Source organism: Pantherophis guttatus, chromosome 1 (genome assembly GCF_059756535.1).
Source record: "Pantherophis guttatus breed Tessera chromosome 1, ASM5975653v1, whole genome shotgun sequence".
In the NCBI taxonomy this organism is placed as follows: domain Eukaryota; kingdom Metazoa; phylum Chordata; class Lepidosauria; order Squamata; family Colubridae; genus Pantherophis; species Pantherophis guttatus.
In genome coordinates, this window is record NC_142063.1 from 311,124,132 (window position 1) to 311,149,911 (window position 25,780).

At 36.5% G+C, this 25,780-nt stretch overlaps 1 protein-coding gene and 1 long non-coding RNA gene across 28 annotated transcripts in view; one reads left to right on the forward strand and one right to left on the reverse strand.

Moving 5' to 3' along the window:
- NRXN1 (neurexin 1) overlaps positions 1-25,780 on the reverse strand; it is a 927,325-nt gene that overhangs the window by 725,259 nt on the left and 176,286 nt on the right. The gene's annotated exons all lie outside the window — the stretch shown is intronic.
- LOC117671520 (uncharacterized) lies at positions 9,744-13,288 on the forward strand. Its single transcript, XR_004592926.2, has 4 exons — positions 9,744-9,833; positions 11,238-11,357; positions 12,423-12,538; positions 13,181-13,288. It is a non-coding gene; the product is annotated as an uncharacterized LOC117671520 (long non-coding RNA).

The following is a 25,780-nucleotide window of genomic DNA, read 5'->3' on the forward strand; positions in this document are numbered from 1 at the left end:
AACACTTTTTCACTACCCTTACTACTAGGATGGACTCCTAGTTGTGTTCTACCAGTTCTGTCTTCATATTGTTCCAACAGCATTTACATTTCTTTTACCACTTTATCTCTGGAAGTTCTCAGAAAACCGAATTGCACCTTAGAACTGTCACAAAAGAGATGGCACTTAGAGGAAGTGAAGTCCAAAACCCCATTAACTTCCTGTTCAAGGCCTTCACCAAACCACCAATCGGATCCTCAGAGAAAGTTTCTTTTGGAACCTCATTGTTCCATAAATTGCCTAGGGTAGATCAATCTGACAGGCCTTGTTTCTTATCGTAGAGTAGAATGACACCAATGAACCAAAAGGCAATCAGAAAGGGATCTATCTGTTGCAAATGCCACAAGACAAAAACCAAGATCCAAAGTATGACCAACAGTGTGCATTGGTCCCACTTCAATTTGGCACAGATCCATAGTTGTCATAGAGGCAATGAACTCCCAAGCTGCCCAAATGTCATATCACCATGTATAAAATTAAACTCCCTGAGGTTATTAGTCTCTATAGTTGGCCTGGGAATGGAATATAGCAAGTCAGGCAGGAATGATGCTCTGCAGCTGGAAAAATAGTGCAACAGTAATCCCAATTGTTCTCTAAAGCCCAATTATACTAGAGTCTCACATCATGTCATCTGTGGAGTAGAGCTCTGAAAGTCCAGCATGAGTTGCTAATAACAATATAAATAACTTGCTGAAAGCTGTTGGATGATGCCAGACACAAAATCAAGGTGGGCACATTTCTCAGAAGACATTCCTTACCCACCCAGGTCTCAATTATATATACCAGCCACAATAACATGATGAATGAGGACTGATTTACTACAAACTGATAAGTCATTCAAAAGTATCAGCTGGAGTCTGGGGCTGCTGAGAAGCTGATAACTTTCTTCATCCTCAGATTCCTATTACACCTGCCTACCCATCAGTCTCAATCTTTCTGCTTGCCCTTTCTCCCATGCTATAACCAAAAATAGTTCCTCTGCCCAGGTCAAGGCACTCATATACACACTCCTTCACCTATACCCATACATCATCTACATACCACAGATCCCCACAATTTTAGTCACTTAAGCTGTCATTGTCATATAACAGGACAAAACTGGCTCTTATGCACAGCCATTTAAGCTGTTTATTTTGCCAATCATCCTTCTATCATCATTTGTACATCTAAAAAAACTTTTCATCCTATTTTAATAAACATTCTACACATACACAATCTATTATTTATTTTTTATTTTTGATGCATTACTTTTCAGATCCATAGTAATCATTACATCATACAATTTACTAACATACATGGGAAAGCATTTGAATTCCCAGCCAGAGTATATATATATTTATTTTCACATCCCTACCATCCCACCTGTTACTTCACCATAAACATTTCTCCTACATGTATCTAAAAAGTAAGAGAAGGCTTTGTCTTACTTTTCAACGTTGAATCAATAACTAAGCATGTGTGTTATTTTCACATATTTCCCCCCAGTATATATTATTCATCCTCTATTAAACAACAAACTCTCAACACCATAATTATGGAATAACTATTTGGCGCAGTGGATACGACACCAATCTAAAAACCGAAAGATCATGAATTCCAAGCCCAGCATAGACATGGAAGCCAACTTGGTGATTTTGGGTGAGTCATTCCCGCTCAGCCCTAAAAAAAAAAAAAAAAAAAAAAGGCTATGGAAAACCACTTTTGAAAATGTTGGCAAGAAAACTGCATAGACTTCTCTATACCTCCCCAACAAATGTTAAAAAAACACTATCTCCCTCTAGTTCAGCCATTCACTCTTGCTCCTAGTCCTTTTCCCCTTTACAGGAGAATGATAAAGAAATTATTCCAGTTGTCAGGCAGAGGCAATCTTCACTCACGTATTAAAACAAGTTGTGCAGCTTCTCCATAAAGAAACTACATGCATAGTTCAATGTATCCAAATTCACACCATCATACTTGCTATTACCATTACTATAACAATTACTATTACCATTTTTCAACACTGTCGTGTCTATTGCCTTTGTTTCATTTTTTTCTTAAACACTACAATTTCTGCCACTCATTTCAATTCCATTCTTCAGCATATAACAGAAATTTCCATACCTATTTCTAAAATACTGATTCCAGCATTCTCTCATTTGTGTTTTATCGAAGTTCATGTCATCATTTTTATTATTAAATCCTGTTCCCTGTGCTGGAAGCTCCTTATTTTGTCCATCCAAATCATTCTGCAGTTTCTCTGCCTCTTTTAATAATACCTGCTTCCTTGCTGTCTTTGAATGCTTTCAACTATTTCTTTCTAGGTATACCCATTATATAACATTTTTTTTTGCATTTTTGTTTCTTCTAAAATCATTCTCTCCCCCCACCTCCAGTCATAGCTTTTTTAAAAAACTTAATCATTCCAGTCAGTCTTTATTGCTCTCTGAGTAAGAAATACTGTAGTTCCATAAGGAATCTATAAGCACTATAGTCCACTTTAAAACAAAAAACAAAAAAACAAAAAACTAGTGAATATAAATTCATTATCTAAGCTGAAATGCATAAATAAAGTGTATTATATGACTCATAAGTAAAGCCAAACAAAGGTAAACTATGTTTAGGCTGTATCTATAATAATATCTAAGATTACATAAAACATGAGAATATTTAAAATTATAGAGAATATACCTAAATAACAGGAACTTGAGCTGTCAAAATCCAGTGAATCTTGCAGTGCAAAACCTAGCTTTAATAAATGGCACTGTATCTGTCAGTAGCATCTGGGCATAAGCCAAATCTATCTAGGATATCTGCTGACCATAAGGTCAGCAACAATGAAGTATAGTACATGTTCCAAGATTTCCCACTTTCAAGAGTCAATCGGGCAGAGCCAATTCTACTTTTTACATTTATCATCTAAAACTTCAGGGGGAAGTTTCAAGCATGAGAGTGGACAAAGAAAAAAGTTTTCCTATGGCTAGTTGTTCTAACTGCATGTGTAAGTGAGCCAGAGTAATGATGTCTTTAGGTATTTGTGCAGGGTCCTTGGTGTTCTCTGAACATCATTGTTTTCTTGCAGACATTTCATTCCCAAACTAGGTAACACCATCAGTGCTACAAGGGGGTGGCGATTGCTCTTATTTTATATACTTGTGATGGGAGTGGTCTTGGTGGTTCCTTGATTGAGCTGTTTGCTTCTTGATTGTTGGTCTAATGTTAATCTTGGTATTAACTCTGCTCATCCAGATGATCATTACTGATGAGGAAGTGTTTTGGCCTTCTGATTGTCCCTTTTGAATGGTATGTAGATGTTGTTTATGTTGTGCTGTTTATGCTGTGCTGATGCTGTGCTGTTGATGGCCTATTTTTATTTGTTAATAACAAACAGGATGGAGTTTTCCCTAGATCTGCCTGATGCTGTGTCATTTATCCTCTGTTTCAAAGTTTACTTTGCCTGATCATATTCCATTTGAAGACCTGAGGAAGAGCATATTTCTTTTTTTAAACTTCTCATTAATAGTACATTACTATCCTTTTCACTTTCTTCCAAATAGCTTTCACATTCTTCTACTTTTCCTTATGTCCAATTTGAATTCATTTTGTTGAGGGCTTAATCTGTCATGTAATAGGCTTGTTTTGTTTTTTAACCTTAATTTTAACCTTAATTTTAATTTATCTTGTGTCATTCTACTTTTACTTTAGTTTCTTTTACTTTTTATCTTTTCTTCCATATGTATCCTTCCACAAATACTTTTGATGCTACCAAAAATAGGCCAACACTTATTCAAAGCCTCTCATTACCTCTGTATATTTCAAAACTCACTCAACATTCCATAGTAAATAATCACTTCAATTAGTGTTTTAGAAATTATACGAATTAATTTGCTGTGCTTACATAAGAATGGACAAACATGTATTCAGAACAAGAAACTATCATATCTTTATATATGTAACCATAACTTTCAATTAGATGAAGCTCCAAAATTCACAAACAAAATTATAAATCCCTAGCATTTTTCAGACAAAAGAGACAGTTTTCACATTAACTCCTGCAAAATTAGGCTTTTCGTGTCTTTTATGGAGGAATGGAATAACAAAGTGCATTCCCATCTAAAAGGTTATGAAAACATAACCCATCTTGTTAATCATTGTATAAATCTTCCTGTTCCCCTTCATTTCTACACATAGGGAACTACAAAGCAAGGAATCTACTTCAACAGTATTGTTCAATCTCCTGGCAGAAGGATACAGAATACAGAAGAGCAGAGTTGGAAGGGAACTTGGAGGTCTTCTAGTCCAACCACCTGCTCAAGCAGTTGACCCTATACCATTTCAGACAAATCTCTTCTTAAAAACTTCCAGTGTTGGAGCACCCAAAACTTCTGGAGGCAAATCCACAGGAAAGAATTTGATTAGAGCCTTGGTGGCAGTGGTTAGAATGCAGTATTGCAAGCTAATTCTGCTGACCACCAGCAGTTCGATTCCCATTGGCTAAAGATTGACTCAGTCTTCCATCATTCTGAGGGCAGTAAAATAAGGACCCAGATTGTTGGAAGCAATATGCTGACTCTGTAAACCACTTAGAGAGGGCTGTAAAGCACTATGAAGCAGAACATAAGTCTAAGTGCTATTGCTATTGCTATTATTTCTTCTGTAGATTTAAATTGTAGCCTAAATCAGAGAACTGCCAGTTCATTTGGAAAACCCTCATGATACATTAATTTACCAAGTAACATAATTCTAAATGTGTTCACCAGCAAATGAACATACCTTATCTCTTAATAGTCCAGTCTTCAATTTCAATTAGCATAGCCAAAGTTGTGGGAGTTATTCTGGGCAAATGGCTATCCAATCTCTTCTTAAAACCCTCCAGGGATGGAGCACCCACAACTACTGGAGGCAAGTCATTCCACTAGTTAATTTGTATCACTGTCAGGAATTTTCTCCTTAGTTCTATTTTGGATTTCTCATTGATAAGTTTCTATTTGTTACTTCCTGTCCTGCCTTCAGGTTGATCCCGTCTTCCTTGTAATAGTCTCTCAAATACTGGAAGATTGCTATCATGTCACCCCTAGTCCTTCTCTCTGGATATAATCCAATGTTACAGTCAAATTCATTGATATACATGGACACACATACATGAACACATACACAGAGATAAAGATCAAAATTAATTCTTTGTTATAATGAAGGTGCTGAAAGATTACCTAAAAATAAAAAAGGCAAAATAGTGCCTGCAGCAGAAGTTTGCATTGCTTATTGAAATAAACATAAAAATATCTCAGCTGCAGAAACCTTAATTGCTTTCTGTTCCTGAGAAACCAATTAATAAACCCACAAGGGATTGAACCAGAGTAAAACTGAATTTTAAATTTTAGAAATTATACAGCAAATCCACAACTAGCTTTGGATAGAGCTTGCCATAACTTTACTTTTTATTGTATATATGTCCCCTGAAAATGCACCTAAGCTATTTCCTTTTTTTCCCCTTAAAGGAAGTCAAATCATATTCACATAATATGTACAAGATGTATCTTATAGGTTAGCAGCGTCATTGCAGAAATTATTCAAAGACCTTTAACAAACAAAGAAATAAATAATTTTCTTTTAAACAGAAATGCAGTATTAGCTAGGACAGCAAGTCAGTATGCTTTCATTTTTCCATCAAATATAGCAGCTTTATTTTTCATTAAAAGTATGGAAAATACAAAATGGAAATGAATGAGAAGGAGATCTTCTTTATATGGAATGTCACAGGAATTTCCAAGAAGCTATGGGAATGTTGATAAAAATAACAAAAAATCTTTAGAGTTCAATAAGTTTGGAAATCCTTATTCTGCTGCATAATTTGTCTTTGATTATCTACCAGCTTCTCTATATAGGTTAAATATAAACATTACATTTTGTTATTAAAATAAACTAATGTATATTTCTTCATTCATTATTACTTATCTACATAAACACCAAACAAGCCAGGAAAATAACTACAAACTCAGGGCCATGTAATGAGCATATTTATGAACATCAGATAGATGCTATTTTGACCTAAAATATATAGAATCTTCAAAGATAATTGTACATTAAAATGCAAATGCAGAACTATTGTGTGGTGTTGGCCCTCGACTCTGCAAAGAAAGAGACCATACGGGAATTAAAGTTTGTTTGTTTGTTTGTTTGTTTATATATATATATATATATATATATATGTATGTATGTATGTATGTATGTATGTATGTATGTATGTATATATATATACCACCTTTCTCCTGTAGGACTCAAGGCGGTGTACAGTCAAGAAAAATATAGATACACAAACATCATAAAATTGCTAATTAAAATTATTATTATAACATAGTTTGGCCCAATTAAATAGAACCTAAAATTAGATAACATTTTAAAAACATTCACATGTTCATATGTTTAGCCCTGCCTGTTGGAACATCAGTGTTTTGAGGGCACGGCGGAAAGCACAGAGATCAGGGATATTTCGTATCTCAGGGGGCAGTTCATTCCAAAGGGTTGGAGCCCTCACAGAGAAGGCCCTCCCCCTGGGAGTCACCAGTCGGCATAATTTGACTGACGGTACCCTGAGTAGTCCCTCCCTGTGAGAACAAACTGGTCAGTAGGAGGCTATTGGTGGCAAAAGACGGTTTCGTAGGTACCCAGGTCCTAAGCCATGGAGCGCTTTAAAGGTGATAACTAACACCTTTAAACTAAGACCACCGGGAGCCAGTGCAGCTCGGGTAGGAGAGGTGTTACATGGGCGCAACGAGCTGCGCTCATAATCACCCGCGCGGCTACATTCTGGACCAGTTGGAGCCTCCGGGTGCTTTTCAAGGGGAGCCCCATGTAGAGAGCATTACAGTAGTCCATACGGGAGGTGACTAGGGCATGAGTGACCGTGCGCAAGGTGTCCTGATCCAGAAAGGGACACAACTGGTGGATCAGGCGAACCTGATAAAAGGCACCCCTGGCCACGGCCGTCAAATGGTCTTCTAAAGATAGCCGTGAATCCAGGAGGACACCCAAGTTGTGGGCCCTCTCTGTGGGGAGCAAGATCTCATCCCCAGTTGTCAGTTATGGTACCAGCTGACTATACCGGGACGCCGGAAGCCACAGCCACTTGGTCTTGGAGGGGTTGAGTCTGAGCTTGTTTCAAGTTAATTTTAATTTTAATTTAATTTTTTTTTAAAGTGCCGGTTTTATTTTTACCACAACAATATTTTCGAATACTTCTTGAGAATTTAATTAGATTTGTTGTCTGGGCATATCTAACAAGTTTATTTTTCCAGGGTTTTTCTAAGCTATAGTTTCTTCTGTTTCTTTTCATGCTATAGTACAGGGTTCCCCACTACTGGGCTGTGGCTTATTCGCAATTGGGGTGCACAAGTGGTGGGTTGGCATGCACATATGCGCAGCTCGACTTGCATAAGCATCAAGCCAACACACATGCACATGTGTGTGCAGCTCAACTTGTACAAGTCAAGCTAGGTGCACATGTGCATGCATGCCAGCCCACCAGTTATACAAATTGAGCTGTGCACATGCACATGCATGCCAGCTCACTACTCATGTGACCCAGTTCTCCTCCCCCCCTCCTGCTAGGCCACCAAGCCACAAAGGTTGGGGACTACTGCTGTAGTACAAATGCAGTCAAGCTTCAGGCATGTACCATCTACTGCTTCTTTCATTAGAACCCTTTACATCTACTCACTAACATCAAGTGGCTAAAAGAAACCAACTCAAGAAGTAAAGAAAGAGACAGCAGAAACAGAGAATTGTTTTGATGTTTTGATCATTTTTGTATATGTACAGGTGACCCTCATGCTACAGATTATCCAACTGTGCTGTTACTTTTTCTTATATTCAAATGACTTTTACCTCAAATTCTTTTTAACTCATATATGGAGGAAGTTGAACATTTGGTAAATTATTATAAAACAAAATTGTCACCCATCCATGTTGGACATAATCCAAGCATGGCAAAGATTCACTGTCAGTATTAGGCAACTTTTTTGTTTTAATAAATACATTTTATCTGTGTAATAAATATATTTTTCAGGAAAAACAGACCCTTTTGCCTAGAAAGATTTTGCTTTTCTCAGCCCAGTCTCAATTTCATTTTTTCTTTTCTCATTCTGTTAAGAGATTTACAAATGTTGGTAAATTATTATCAAACAATATGAAAGGAAAGGAATCCATTAATTAAAAAAAAACCTTTCATTTTTCAGCACTTTGATTCTAGAGTATCAACTGCTTTCAAGTTGTTGACTTTTTTCTATATTGTTATCTCAAAATATTGTACATAGCAATAGCACTTAGACTTATATTCCACTTTATAGTGCTTTACAGCCCTCTCTAAGCGGTTTACAGTCAGCATATTGCCCCAACAATCTGGGTCCTCATTTTAAATGCTACTAATAATCATTTATAAGTCATTTTTAATTTGGCAGCCCAATTTAGCAGAGCTTCTTGGCAATCATGATATCAAGTTGTCACTATTAACCACTGTGGTACCATATTGGTTTAAGCAGTATATCATTAAAACAAAGAAATAAGTAATTTATCATACTTCTCCCTCATGCTCAACTAAGAAAAAGGCAATTGCTACTAGATATCATCAGCATATAACTTTTTTGAATTGGTTTTATATTTATCTTTTTATCAGTTGTAAGCTGCCCAAGGTTGCCTTATCAGTGAGATGGGCAGCATATACATTTAATAAATAAATAATGCTATGGGATTCTGTATAGTTATTATTCTTTCACAAAATTATTCCTATTTATCTTCTGTGTTTGTCAGTAGAAAAGCTGTTAACATTTCCTACCCAAAAAAGCTGATGCTATAAAACTGCCTGAAAATATTTCTCTATTCAAGATAGTAGAGAATTCAGGCCACTAGTTTAACAATGCAATGAGAAAGACATAAACAGTATTTGGAAAACCTTCACAAAATCCTGACAGATAATAAGCAAGGGTTTTTCTCCCAGGAGTAAAGTCAATTCAATGTACAGCAGTATTTTATAAAAGAAATATTCAGTACATTTGCTTTGACATTGACAGCTGCTATATTTTGCATTTTATGAAGAAAAGTAATCTTAAAGTTCCATGTAATTTCATATAATAAAAAGAACTCAGGCAATTGCAGATGGGTTTTTACCATGCCATATTTACATTATGTTTTTATTTTAAAAAATGCAAATAGAATATTCACACAGAAGTGATGCATAACTGATGTAAAGAAGTAAAGTTATGTGTAAATTAATAACAAAGTGCTGTTTCTGTTTGGTATGGGACACATTAAAAGTTCATATTAGAATTGTTTTGACATTTGAATTTTAAGAAAGAAGTTCATACTTTCCTGTAGCCCCAGGTGATTAGTAGCCATTTTTCCCAAGCGACTGAAACATTATATATTATTATAAGGTTGGTAAATCAGAACTGATGCCTGGAGGCAAAGTACAGTAATGTGGTAGCATGTTGCATAAAGTGCCAGTCACAGCACAGTAGAAGAAAATCACCTGATTTTATTTCTGTTATGATTTATTCTGGGAGCTTAGGAGGAAAGAGCTGCATAAACAATGAACACTTATTCCTAAATAGGGGTCATCACAGAAACTTCTGGAAAGCAAATGGTGAACTGAAGAGGTTCACTAGAAGAAAAGCTAAGGATTGCAGCTCTTTGTAATTCCTCTTCAGACAAAAAGAGGATCTGAATTACTCCTTGCGAAGTGACAGCAATCTCTGGCAGGTTTAGAAATCTGAGAGATGAGAGAACCATGAACCCATGGTTGGCATCTTTAAGGACACAAGGTATGGATACTTCTTTGGATCAACATATATTACAGCACCAGATGATTTGCTTCAGTCCTTGGCAAAACAAGTTTTAAATACAAATTTAAGGGCATGGGGGAGATTAAGAGAAAAGGGGCAATTAGAACTTTGATTATACAAATGGACTAAGGGTCTAGATGAATTTGAAATAATATTTTGAAATTGATTATAAACTTCCTGTGATTCTCGAAAAGAATACGATAGGATGAGACTTTGAAGGTTGGACACTAGAGGGAACCAAAAGAAAACAAAGACTGCACCTAAAGGAGAAGAATGCTTAAATTTCACTTAATAATACAGAATGAAGCAAAATATTTTAATATTGGACACATTGAAGGATATTATAAAAGAAAAATGTTTTACCTGAAAATACTGAGACTTATTTGAAAGTAGACTTAAAAAGGAGAAGTTACAAGAATGATATGGGTTGATATGGAAATGATACACTGGATGCTGCCTGATGTCTTCATAATTGAAAAAAACAACAACATTAAAATAAACCAAGAAAATGACCTGGATAATTTTCCTATATTGGATTTACAAAAGAGTCTTTTTAAAGCTTTGAATAATTTTTGAGGAGGGATAAAGAAAAAATTATAAGAAATTAAGTTGTAGAACATTATTTGAAGAGATTAAAAATAAAAATAATTAAAAGGGAGGAATTTAAAACTGGTTTATTTGATCAAGGTTAAAATAGATACATTTTACCTCTGATGACCATAAATAGACTCTTGCTGATCAGGACCAAACAATAAAGTTGTAAGGATTTATTTATAAGATGAGTTTTGGGAAGAAGAGATATGTTGTATTTAACAGAAGGTGATGTTACTAAAATTGTTTATACTTGTTGAGATTTTTTATATCTTTTATATCTTTTTTCTTTTTCTTTACTGTATTCTTTTTTTTCTCTTTATCTTTTCTGCACTTTCTATTTTTCTTTCTTTCTTTAGTTTGTATTAGTGTTTTATCTCTTTTAATTGTAACTTTTAATAAAGTTATCAAAAGAAACCCCTAAATACATCTCATCATCGATAAACCAGTTGTGCTGGTCTTTACTTGAATGTTTTATCATTATTGCATGATATCAAATCCTTATCTTACATCTTTAACACAACTGGTATAAACATAAATATGCTAATCTATAAAATACAGATTTAATCTAAATGCTTTTATTTTATTTATTTTAAGAGATTCTGTCATGAGAGATCCTTTGTGTATTTGGCACCAAATTGAAGCTAATGTAGTATTCTTTCTCTTTCTCTGCTATAAAACTAAATAGCAGACACAGCAATCAACCTGAAATATCTAGAGTACAGCCATTAAAACATAATAAATCTTTATGGCTGCTTTGGAATGATGCAAATTCACATCTTTTAAATTCAGCTGAAGAACTAACAGTAGAAAGATCAACCTGCTAAATTAAGGTCACATGATGAATTTTCAAGAAATTATGATATACAATCAACCATATTTCAGATATTAAGATACCGGTCACAGAATCAGGTAAGGGAAACATTCTATTATTATTATTTAATATATATTGTATACCATTTTATATGTTTAGTATCTACTGAATCATAAATCAGTTAAACTATTTTGGATCAGTTGTTGTGTTTGGAATTTATTTTCTGCCCAGTTCCCGAAGATCAGGATCACTGATCTAGGCACAATGAGGAAATTACTGGAAGACAATCTGGTGATGTCTTCACTGCCTTTTTATCCCCACTTTATGTTAATTAACTGGACTCATTCAAATCATAAAAGACTCTTACATGAGGGGCCCTTGGCGCTCTCTGAGCTTGCTTATTTTCTTGCAGAGGTTTCATTAACCTAACTAGGTAACATTATCAGTGCTAGTAAGGAGTACTGCTTGCTGTCAATTAATATTCTGGTGTCTTGCCTGTCTGTGTGGGTGGGAGCAGCCTTAGAGATTCTTTGGTTAGGCTGTTTATTGATGGCTCTTTGGTGGTTTCTTGATTGGGATATTGTTTATTTGACTGTTGGTCTGAAGTTAACCTTGGAGTTAATCTATGCTGATCTGAGTGCTTATTAGTGGTGGGGAGGTGCTGGAGTCTTTTTCTCCTTTGAGCTGGTTGATTATCTCTTTTGCAGAATTGTCACATATGTAGGACAAACAGGCAGAAGACTGGCAGAACACATCCATGAACACCAACTGGCAGTCAGAAGACATCACAAAAATTATTTAATTTCACAACATATAGGTAGATTTAATCATAGTTTCAATTGGGAAAATGTGACAATCCTAGACCAGGCAAAGTCCAAAAATGTCAGGGAATTTCTAGAAGTCTGGCACGCTGACAAATCAGCCATCAATAGAAACATAGACATCTATAGACTATGCAGAGATTTGCATTTCAACCCTGACCTACAAATATTCTCCTTTATTGGAGACTTTTACATAATACTGTAATTGGTCTAAAACAGATACATAAAAATATAAATCCCAAATCTTCAGTCATGACTGATATCAAATCACATACAGACATTCACCTGCAGGAAGGATCAACAGTACTTGAAGTCCTGAAGGCTGGTTTCTGAATATTTCAGATATCTGAAAACTCAACAGTATGGATGTAATTTCTCAGGCAAATGCTGTTTCAGGGAAGAAGTGGCAAAAGTGAAGATCCTGCTCTATGATTTCTGAAGATAATACTTTATTAATGGTAAGACATGCAGCAAAATCATTATTCCTGATTTTAAGGGATGGACAGAAACCACCGGGGTCCTGAGTTACAAAATACTTTAAAAATGACAATCAGCACCCTTAATTGCATGCAGAAGCAAGCTGGTAACTAGTACATTTCTTGAAGCTGTGGTGTTACATAAATAAACCAATAACTGCCCAAGCCACTGTATTTTGGACTGTCTGAAGCTTTCAAGTGGTCTTCAAGCCTCTTGTGGTACAGCACATTCTTCCTTACCCCAGTTATCCTTCATCACCACTTGGGCAAGTTAGGAATAAGGACCTAAAACAATCCTACTGATTCAAGCCTCATTTTAGCATTTTATTTCACATAATAAAACATTTTATTTCACAGAAGCAGATGCCTCTGGAATGCTTACAAGCCGGAGACATAAACTTACCCTCTCCAGCCCTGCCAGCTGTACTTGGAGGCATGGTACTCCCAACCAGAGGTAGTTTTCAAGACCAATAGTAGTGAGGGACCTATCTTCCATGAATTCACCCAATCTCATTTTAGGGCTATCAAAGTTTTGTATCATGTCTTGCAGTTATGGCTTCCAAAAACATATATTAACTGCTGTGTAAAGAAGTATTTTTTAATTTGTTGTACATTTCCTTCCAGGCAGCTTCACTAAATGATCCAGGGTCTTACTGTTTGGACAGAGGAAGAAAACCTGTTTACTGTGCACTTTCTCAATGCCATGCAAAGGTTTATACACCATGTTGAAGTGATCCCTCTGTCGCTTTCTTCCAAGGTAAACAGTCCCAAATATTATAGCCTTTATTCAAAGGGGAGAATTTCAGCCATTTAATCATTTTGGTTGCCTTCTTCTGCCCCCTTTCTAGCTCTATTATGCATTTTTTTCCAAATATCACAACTAGAAGTATACACAGTATGCCAGTTATGAACATAGTATAGATTTGTATAAACGCAGTACAGTGTCATCACTTTTATTTTTGATCCTTATTCTAATTATTTGTAGCATATAATTTACTTTGTTCATAGCTGATGCACACTTATGACATTTTCACCAAGCTAACCATTAGGACCCCCCAAATTATTTCTTCCTGGTTTATTGCAGACAGCTGAGATCCTATTAGTATACACATTAAGTAATGGCTTTTTGCCCCAGTGTGCATTACCTTACGCTTACTAAACTGAATTTCATTTTCATGTGATTGACCATTCAGCTAATTTAAAGAGACCCTTCTAGCGCTTATTTTACCCTGAACAGAAACTGTTTAATTATTTTGTAAACTGGCAGAATTCTGATCAGTGACCCTAATAAAGAACTGCTGCTTACAGATCTATTCAGAATCATTTTTGGGTTTCACCAGCCTGAATATTTTAGGATCTTCATAAATAAAAGAATATAATTATGCCAAAATAAAGCACTAGGCTACAGCCTTTCAGCATTTTCACTTTCCAAAATTTCTGGATCTTTGCCTTGCCTTACTATTATTTAAAAATCAAAAGAAAGTAATGGAATAAAGACAGGTGGAACAGGAACATTGCTGGGTGCCAAGCAATTTCCATCGCTATGGGATGCAGTTGTAATGTCACATGATCAAATTGCTTAGTAACAACAATCCCATTAGTCCCATTCACTATTATAACTGCAGGACTGTGCATGTTATTAAGGGGGAAGAGGTCAGATTTCCAGGCAAGCAGGCCAGTGGGTAAGTATGTGGGTGCCACATTGGGCAGAGGATGCTGTAGGAAGGAACTATGGAATTCAAGCAGGCAAAAATGTGGTAGGAGCAGAAGTGACTTGTGATTTCCTGCTGGCATCCCCATTGCTTTTCTTTTTGGAAAGCTGGCAGGGAAAACTGAAAATGCAAATACATGACCTTAGCTCTCCATGACAACATAATCACAAGCAGGGCACTCAAGCATCCAGATCACAATCATGTGACTATAGGAGCACTGCAATGGCCAAAACTCCGAGCAGCAGTTCTAAACATTTCTTGTTCAGTGCCATCATAATTTTGAATGGTTACTGAACAAGTGATTTGAACAGTCTCCTTCCATTTCCTAGGAATAAATCTGGAATCTGCAAGCTCAATAAGTAATCTACCTTTAAGGTTTTTTAAAAAAATCTATTATAAAAAAAAAACAAAAGTAACATTAGAGTAAATAATCTTCCATTCATTCTAGTTTAGGAGTTTTTACCTAGGGGGAAAAAAAACTTCCAACTCTGACTCCCTTTAGTATAAACAATGTAATTATTTCTTTAATCCTGAATCATTTGTCAAAAATATCAAAATATGTAAAATATTAGCATCATGTCAGTTTGTGTAATTTTAGTACTCCAGTATTCCTATGATTGTGCTAGCAAGCTAGTCATATTTTACATAGCAATATTAGAGTGCTGGCTTGATGGTTGCTAGGTAGCTAGCTGTACAGCTAAAGGACCCTGAAGGAAAGACAAGCTCTGTAAATTAGTGGCATCCAATCAACAGTCAATCAACATAAGGTCCATTACTTCTCATTACATTATTTTACCATTACTTACTTTCCATTAGTTCAGACAGGAAAGCTAAGAAGAGAATTGGCTAAAAGGGACCAATTGAATTAACATCTTTTAGAGCCAATTCTACTCTCATTTTGTATATAATTATACAATCAAAATTGGAAATATGAACACAATCTGCAATTCATACTGGCAAGATATTTGTAACTTTATGCTGGCTGGGTAGGAATTACTCTCTACAAAAGTGGGGGCAGAGAGGAGATTTGGGCTTTGTGTGAAGCTGCTGAAATGTTCACTACATGGAATATTATTATTACAGAACCTGCAGGGATATGTAAGCAGGAACATTTGCACTTCCGGTTTGATTTATTATGAGAGACGTGTTCAATACTGAGAACCGTATCATCAGGGAATTGTAAAAGCCTCCTAAGGGATGGCATAACAGTGCCCCCTAAAGCATCTGATAAATTGATCCTGAAGAGGTGGAATTTCTCAGAAGAAGTTCTCCAATGTGATACAAAGGGGAAGTTTTCCAAAAACCACTGTACTTTTATAATTCTAACAAAGATTGTTAGGAAGATGGTTTTGGCGCCTAGATAATTTGTGATTTGCTGACTAGATGCAGGACATCAGAGATAAAACCCTGTCCTTTATTGAATAGAATAACTATCAGTTCCCCTCCAAAAAAGGGCCCACTTTCATGTATTCCTCATACAGTATTCTATAACAGGGATGGCGAACCTATGGCATGCGTGCCACCTGGCAGCTGGTCTTCGGGTCTTTGCTGTGCATGCACGGGGCCTGGGTGCATGTAGGGGGCGTGCACATGTGCCGGAAGGCAGGGCACATGCGGGTGTGGGGCACATGTGTGGGGGCCATGTGTGCATGCATGGGGGTGGGGTGCATGTGGGGGGGTCACACATGCATGCACAGGGGTGGGGTACATGCGAGGGGGGCACACACACATTACATTTTGTGGATTCATGTGCACTCGTGCTCTTTGGGCACTCGGTCTGGAAAAGGTTAGCCATCACTGCTCTATAATATTGAGCGTCATTGCTCAAGAAAAAAAAAAGGGGCTATGAACATGAAAGCACAATGCACAAAGGATCGCTTTCTAACCATCTTCTCTACAAAGAACATGTGATAAAACCCAACACTTTATATAACAAAGTTATAATTTGATTAGGTAGGCTTACTGTGCTGACTTTATTTGGAATTCTCTATCTATGATTACTGTTTTCCCTTGTTTTCCCTATAGATCCTCTCTCCCAATAAACTTTTTATAGGGGAAGATCTGTCATCATTGGTTTTATAAGAAAGTTTCTCATTAAAATCTTTCCCACAGGCAAGACTGCATGATTGCATAGCTATCTTTTCTGTCTGAATGAGATTTGTTGAGTCTATATTTCTGAAGGCTGGCAGGAAGTACAAACACATTTTCATTTTTCTTGTCCTAAAGCTGGATTGAAGAAACATGTCCTGGTAGGGCAGCTAAGAATGTCCTGCCTGAACATACTAGGGGGTGTCAGAAGATACAGCCTGATTGGTGTCAGCCTATCATAACTGATTTTCCTGTCAATGAGTTTCAAATTATCCCCTATTCTTGTTTGCAACAGGAGATAAAAGCTGTTTTGTTTATTGCATTCATTCACCTCAGAAATATTTTGGGATGTTATTTTATAAATATCAAGGTGAGAGACTAGACTGCAAAGCTGACAAATACCCTAGAAGGCAATTGCAAAGAATTTCCAACTTGGCAAGAACAAGGCAAAGATATGTCTATGCAGTTATAAAGAGTCAAACTTGCTCAAGGAAGACTTTGCCCTTCCTATTTTACAAATGACTTAGGAGTGTGTGTACACTGCAAGTTTATAATGTATTTTCAACATTCCAAATTTCCACAGCATCACAAATCCATGTAGCAAATTGTTTAAAATTATTCTTAACACAGTTCTGAGAATTATTTGCATGAAAATGCATGGTACTTAGTCAAATATATTCATCACACTGCATAAGGGGATAGAAGTTACTCTTTCTTTTTTCCCTTCAAGAGAGAAAGCTGCATGTAGTTCTTATTCACTCACAGAAAAAGAAAAACAAAACAAAACAAGGAAGCATAAGCATTTATATGTCATTTGCTTCTTGCTTATCAAATTATTGTGAGTCAAATGACAACCCCTCCTCCCAAAAAAAGAGAAAAAAGGAATCAGCACTACTTTGGTCACATTGGGAATAGAATATCTTTAATTACAACTAGATTAAAATAAATAGCTACATCATGATTTATTTTAGTAAAGCAATCCTAAATGATCCTTACTAGACAGAACAAGAAGCTTGTTTGTTTCTTCTTTCTCTTTTCTCCCTGCCTGTTACATATAAATTGTTCTTGTTAAAATAACTGCCTCTTATTAATTTAATAGGAGGTAAAACAAGTATCCAAATCCCAGGACTAATATATTTTTCTGCAAGGGAGCAAAAGGAACTTCAGGGCATCTAAATTCAAAGGTCCTCATCCCTACTCCCTATCTGCTCTGATGAACTTGTAGCATATACCTCAAGTTTTGTTTTGTTAAAAGCCATACAAACATACTTGTGTGTTCCTGATTTCTATTTACATCTTCACTCAAAGAGATCTGAATGACTGAGTAATATTAGTAATCTTAAAACAACTGCACTATAAATAACTGGCATCACTTAAAAGAAGAAAGAAATCAAATGCAGGTTTCTATGCAATTTAGTTTTATGCACACAGTGCAGAAATGAAACAATATAAATGACAGGCAATTTATCACTCTATATCAATATGTGTTGTGAAGGTGACAGTTTTATTTTTACAGGAATGGGAACACATCAGACTTTAAGTATATGTTTATGTCTTTATTTATTGATAATCTTAGAAATCAAGAGTAATTCTATTATTTGTTCCCATTGTATTCTTAGTATAATTAATTTTGTACGGATCCTCATTTTTATTATAGTGTAAACTCAGACTAATATGAAAACATGAAAGTGAGTTTGATATGATGGTTAAAGGTATCAGACGAGAAATCATGAAATGGTGTGTTCTAGTCCTGCCTTAGGCACAAAGCTTGGGCCATCCATTTTATCTTAGTTATGGAAGAGGACAATGGTAAACCACTTCAAAAACATTTCCCAAAAATTTCATGAACTTGTCTAAGCAGCTGTCAGGACTCAAGGCTGACTTGAAAGAACGACACACTCGCATATAAGCCATGGTGCTTTATAAAAAAATATAACCAACAAATAATCAAACAAAAAACAATAGGCTTGAATAGAAATCTTGTCACATGGTTATTTTAGCTTGCCTCCTAGCAATATGCGGCAAACCCAAATTGCACTGATAGAACTGGTAGAATGTATTAACAAGATAAAAATATTGATTACATTAAAGGATCAGATTTTCCTGCAAAAGAATCAATATCGCTTAAGCAGAGGAAAATCTTGTTTCAGTTACTTAGAGTTCTTGGAGAGAATATTATGATCCAGTAGATAACACCTGGCCATTCATAAATCTGATGAGAACTTGACGTTTCTAATGATTTTTTAAAAAAGGTTTTTACCCAAGAGTCATTAACAAGGATGAATAATGAAGTCTTATTATAACTAGTTAATGAAAAAAGAAAGAAAGAAAAATAACATACACATAGAATTTGCTAGTATATGGTACAGTGATGGCTATCAATTTTTACATCTTTAAAAGGGGATTGGATATCAAATCAATATAATGATGAATGATGTCTAGATCACAGTCAGCAAATTCAACTTGGCCTTTAATCTAATCCAGCATACCGGTAGTTCTTATTTCTTAGAAGGTTGCATTCTTTATGTAGAAGAATTTCAGGTTCATACTTTTTGGTCCTGCACAAAATATTTTGTGTACTTTCGCAGAATATTTTAAACCAAAGATAGATTAATTTAGTACCACCTAAACTGAATGACTAGTTTTCATAGAAAACTATTATATTGTTTCTGTGGAAAGAAAGGCATGAAAACATAGTACACTGTGTACACCGACTTAGTCATGAAATTTTGCAGCAATCATGCTTAGATAACAATTCAGGCAGAAGTCACTAGGGTGTGTAGATTAATTTGGAAAGTGTAATCATGAGCCCGAGAGGCTTCTTCAGGAAAACACTTTGAAGTTGCCTCCACTAGTTATATCTCTTCGCAGATCTTTCAGAAAGGGAAAAAATACTTCTTCTAAAATAAGTATAAGAAAGAGAGCAAGGGGATTTTAAAAAAGAAAATATTTATGATGCCAGTCTCCCAGCTGTGCTCTAATGTGAGCATGATCATTATTCTTTTATTGGTGTAAAATTAACTTTGAATTTAAAGCTTAGCATTGATTAACTGGCGTTTGGTGGGAATGCTTGCTGCTAGTCATATTATCCTTCATTTCATTATTTTTATTTCTTGGAATGCTCATGATTCTTTGTCAAGTTTTCATTTAAAAGAAGTAAAAAACTGCTTCTGCTTTCTTATGACTTCATAATTAATCTTCTCCAGCAAAAAAACAACAACAACAAAAAACAACAAAAAACAGTATGCATTCCACTAGAAAATTGTGAAGACTTGAATGAAAGTATAAGATTGAGATTCTAGAAGTACAACCAGGTAATACTTCTTTACATGAAGAGTTTTAATCTCCAGAAATAGATAAATTACATCCTGGGGTACTGAAGAAACTACCTGATGATCTGACCAAAGACTATCTTTAAGAAATCAATAGACTAGGCTAGGCTAGGCTAGGCTAGGCTAGGCTAGGCTAGGCTAGACTAGACTAGACTAGACTAGACTAGACTAGACTAGACTAGACTAGACTAGACTAGACTAGACTAGACTAGAATAGAATAGAATAGAATAGAATAGAATAGAATAGAATAGAATAGAATAGAGTCAGTTGACAGTGTTATGGGAATTAGTAGTTTAGCAGACTGATGGTACAGGGGTGGGGAAAATATCTTGATGTGCAATGTGTTGTATTGAGGGAAGAAGTTGAAACAGTTTATGTGAGGGCTCTATAGATATTCTCACAGCCCTCTTTTTGACTCATACAGTATATACAGGTCCTCCCTGGAAAGAGGCTGGTTGCAATTGGTTTTTGTTTGTTTGTTTGTTTGTTTTTGCAGTTCTAACTATCCGTATATAATATTTAACTAGTGCCAATTAAATAGAATATGGCAAATGATTTTCTGTATCTTTAAAAGGGGAAGAGGAAAATCTAGCAAATTACAGACTGGTAACAATCATATTTGGGACAATTATATAACAGATTTTAAAGAGACTGATATGTTGTAATTTGGAGAACAATACAAAAATTATTTCATTTGTTTATCAGACTAAGTATCACCCATCTCACTCTCAGAGTATTAGAAATCAAGACGGATTTGTCAAGAACCAATTTAGTCAGAGTAACCTGGACTGCCATCTGTCAAAAATGGTGAAGAGTCTGCTAGGTGGGGGGTTGGACTAGATGACCTACAAGGTCCCTTCCAACTCTGTTAATTTGTATGTAAATGGATGGTATGACTGTTAAAACAATTTCAAAGAAGAACCACAAAGATTATTAGGGGAATAGAAACTAGGATCTATGAGAAGAGATAGGTATATTTAGCTTTGACAAAAGGCAACTGAGGGTAGGGCATGATAGCATTCTTTAAACTGGAAAGAATGTCACATATAAGTAGTTCAAGTCTTATTCTTTCACATTCTGAACTGAAATTCATAAAATTATGGATTCATTATACAAAAAAGTGATTGATGTTAGGAAAAAAACTTCCCAATAATAGTAGTAGTTTTACAATGAAACTATTCACTTGCTTCCATCAAACTGTTAATTTTTTTTGGAAACAAGTAATCTTGTTATTCTTAATTGAAAATTCAATATTTGAAAATCAAGGAGAAGTAGTAATACACTAGCACTTAAGACTTGTACTGCTTTAAAGCACTCTAAGCAGTTTACAGAGTCAGCACATTGCCCCCAACAATCTAAGTCCTCATTTTACTGACCATGGAAAGAGGGAAGGCTAAGTCAACCTTGAGCCGGTCAGGATCAAACTCTGGACAGTGAGAAGAGTCACTAATAATATTTTCATTATTATTAATAATAGTCAAAATAGTAGTTGTAGTTATAGTAATTCTATCTGGCTGGCCTGGCCTAATTTTTCCCTTTTTTCCCTTTTAAAATACAAATTTTAAATTGGTTTTAATTTATTGGGGTGTTTTAAATCTGTCTTCAGCCAAATTATTTAATTCGGTTTTATCCTGTTTTTTAATTTTGTACTTATGTGTTTTTATCTTGTGGCTGTTCACCGCCCTGAGTCCTTCGGGAGTAGGGTGGTATACAAATCAAAATAAAACATAAAACAAAAACATAAAACAAACTCCAGGGGAAGGATATTGCAAAATCTCCATTCTACCTGATTCTGGGGCCAGCCAGAGGTGGTATTTGCTGGTTCTTCGAACTGCTCAAAATTTCCGCTTCCAGTTCTCCGAACTACTCAAAATTTCTGCTACCAGTTCTCTGAACTGCTCAAAATTTCTGCTACCGGTTCTCCAGAACCTGTCAGAACCTGCTGGATTTCACCCCTGATATATGTTCAGGTGCAAAAGAGTTTTGGGTTATTTCTAGAATTAATTTAAAAACCATACTGCTCTAGTGACAAATACAGTAGCTGCATACCTCATAAATTCTCTGAAAACCCATTAGCTGTCCAAATTTCAGAAATAAATTCCTCAAAAATATAATATTTCTTGTTTGGCAATTAAGTATTGTTCTGCTCATTCTCTCCCCCATCCCCCATGAATCTCCATCTATACCAGATTGTACAATTGTCTTCTACAATTATGTACAATTTAATTTTACAGTAAACCAGTTCAATGGTCAACATAATTTAATGAAGTCTGATCTCCAGAATTGAGAAGCCTTATTGGCTCTGTAGCAACGATCTGGCTGACTTTGACAATGGTAGGAACAAAACTCAGGATCATTATTATATTTTCTATGTTATCCAGGAACAGAGGTGCATTGTTACATTTAACCAGAAAAGTTGAGGAAGCTACAAAGAAATATAAATGTGCTTACAAAGGATGGGTGCCGATGACAGATTTCTACCAGTTTCAATTTAATTTATGAATGAATTCTAAAGATAACGTGTGAAATCAATATAAAAAAATATTTAGGGTAAATTTGGAAATTGATTTCTATGTGTCATCTTTCAGAATCTGCATTAGGATTTTCTAAATTTAATCCCACCCCCCAACTCATGGGCAGAATGTAAGAAAATAAAAAGGTTTTAAGAGCACGGCAGAAAGTGCGTAGATCCGGGATCCTCCGTATTTCCGGAGGGAGCTCATTCCAGATAGTAGGTGCCCCCACAGAGAAGGCTCTCCCCCTGGGGGCCGCCAGTCTACATTGTTTGGCCGACAGCACCCGGAGGAGCCCCTCTCTATGAGAGCGTACCAGATGGTGGGAGGCTACTGGTGGCAGCACGCGGTCTCGTAGATAACCAGGTCCTAAGCCATGGAGCGCTCTAAAGGTGGTAACCAAGACCTTGAAGTGCACACGGAAGACCACCGGGAGCCAGTGCAGCTCGCGCAGGAGAGGTGTTACATGGGAATGCCATGTCGTTCCCATAACCACCCGTGCGGCTGCACTCTGCGCCAGTTGGAGCCTCCGGTGCTCCTCAAGGGGAGCCCCATGTAGAGAGCATTGCAGTAGTTCATGTGGGAAATGACGAGGGCATGAGTGACCGTGCGTAACAAGTCCTGATCCAGAAAGGGACGCAACTGGCAAATCAGGCGAACCTGATGAAAAATCCTCCTGGTCACGGCTGTCAGATGCTCTTCTAAAGACAGCCGTGAATCCAGGAGGACGCCCAAGTTACGAGCCCTCTCCTTGGGGGCCAGCAATTCGCCCCCAATAGTCAGTGATGGCACCATCTGACTATATTGGGACATCGAAAACCACAGCCACTTGGTCTTGGATGGGTTGAGCCTGAGCCTGTTTCTCCCCATCCAGATGCACACGGCCTCCAGGCACCGGGACATCACTTCAAGGGCATCGTTGGGGTGGTCCGGGGTGGAGATGTACAGCTTAATATCGTCAGCATACTGATGGTACTTCACCCCGAAACCACGGATGATCTCGCCCAGCGGCTTTACATAAATGTTGAACAGAAGGGGTGAGAGGACCAACCCTTGTGGCACCCCACGTATGAGGCACCTCGGGGTCGACCTCTGCCTCCCTGCCAACACAGACTGCAACCGGTCGGAGAGAAAGGAGGAGAACCACTGCAATACAGTGCCCCCACCCCTAACTCTTTCAACCGGTGCAGCATGATACCATGGTCGATGGTATCAAAAGCTGCTGAGAGATCTAATAGGACCAGGATAGAGGAGCAACCTCTGTCCCGAGCTCTCCAGAGACCATCAACCAATGCAACCAATGCTGTTTCCGTGCTGTACCCAGGCCAGAAGCCTGACTGGAACGGATCCAGATATGGATCCAGATACGTAGGGTGGGAATGGAGATTTTGCAGTATCCTTCCCCTGCCATGCCCACCTAGCTACAGAATCAGTAGTAAAAAAAATTGGATTTCACCACTGACATATATTTCCAAACAATAAATACTTAAATGTGATAGAATCTAAGTCTGGAGAGAAAGAAGACTGTATCATAAAAAATTCAATCTCTTCTTTTGCAATGTCTGCAAGGATGTCAAAGGTGTGAGCTGTGCAAAGACATGGCGGGGGTGGGGGTCCCATCAGTGTGATACTAGTTGTGACAGCATTCTAGGGAAAGTAGAGAAGAAAAGGGTGTTTTGGAAGGAAAAATAAAATCTTCTGTGGCTAAAATGTGTTAAAAGAGAATATTTTCACAGTGCAAGTGCCATTAACATTACTCCCTTCAGACCAGGACTTTCATATTCATGTTTCTCCTCATGGAATCAAATTATTTGGTGCTAACCTCCCTACATTTCCAAATATGTCACCTCCAAGGGGCACAAGTGAAATCCCAAACTGGCAGGTTGATATTCCTTTGTCAATAGAACAGCCTGTAAATTCAATGACTTGCAATCAGCTGTAAAGGTGCTAATGGTGTATTTTCTTGTAACTGCAATATTTCAGCTTTGAAGAGCTTGTCCTGATGTGTTGTAAGACAAATAGATAAACAAATTTCACTAAACAGCTCTCAAGATAAATTTGGGATTTGACAAAGGATACAAAGGAGTTAATGCAGCATTGTTCATTTCAATGTTTCATTGCCAATATTATTTTGTTTCTTTTTAAATATAATTCTCTATATTGACTAATATACATGCTAAAGGTATACTCTGATCCTTTAAAGATTATTATGGTCCTTCAGATAAGCTAACAATCCTAAATGGACATTTTTGCTGAAGAGGTAAAAACAAAAACAAAAAAACCTATCATGCTAAAGTTCACCTAATCCAAGATTCCCTGAAAAATCCTAATGGCTAGCAGTTACCAGATGAAATGCTGGAAATTGTGCTCTGATTTATCATAGGCTAAATTCTGTCTAACGTAATAGGTTTTGAATTGGTTTATATAATTGCTCTGTTGTAAAATTTACTGGGTGATCTGGCACTAAAGAAACCAGGATCTCTACTAAAGATAGAATATAAATTGCCACTGCATTTTTATGTTATTTGCATTTTGATTTTACGTTTTGTTAGCCATCCAGAATTGCCATGGTGATGTACCTATCATATAAATTGAATGAGCGAATTAATGAAAATACTAAACCAAATAGCATGCCATTTAATGAAAGTTCATACAGGAACCATATGAATTCAGTTGAATTGTAAGTGTAAATGATATTCAGGCAAGCATAAACGCACTGCAGCAATCCAGAATACCAGAAAAAAAGAAGCAAACTGTATGTATGTATGTATGTAGCTTTTATTTTATTATTTTATTTTATTTTATTTTATTTTATTTTATTTTATTTTATTTTATTTTATTTTATTTTATTTTATTATTTTATTTATTTTATTTATTTTATTTTATTTTATTTTATTTTATTTTATTCCCATCTCACTGACAAATGACTCTGGGAGGCTTTTAAATATTATAAAAACAGAGATACTAAACATTAAAACTTTTTTTTTCTTTTAATGACCTATAATCTCTTGTATCGGGGTGGAGTCTGGGCGACTGAATAGAACTTCAGCATTTACTGGTCAGATGCCCTTCCTGATGCCTACATGGAGCTTGCAGTGGACAATTACTCATTGCACCCAGAGATAAATATCGCCTGCTATCTAGGAACGAATTCACAGCCTCCTGATTGTGAGGCAAGACCGCCACCTCTAGGCCACTGTGCTGCTCACAAAACATTAAAACATTAGGTATTAAATAAAAGAAAATTACATAATTTAAAACCCAGAACCATAATATAACAGGTGAGGACCTTTTTCCTAGTCTAATACCCACTTACAACATGAAACAATCCTATTGGGCCCCAGGCCAGCTGGCAAAGGCAGCCTTTAAGTCTTGTATGGAAAGCTAAGAGGGTGGGGGCAGATATTACCTTAAGGGGCATGGATGGCAGAAAAGTTCTTCTCTTAGACCCCATTCACCAGTTGGAATTCCTTGACTGATGCCACTTCTGCCAGAACAAGTGGGATGGGCCAGTCCCATTGGGGTGAGATGGTTCCTCAGGTAGCCTGGACCCATGCCAGAAATAGCTTTGAAGGTCC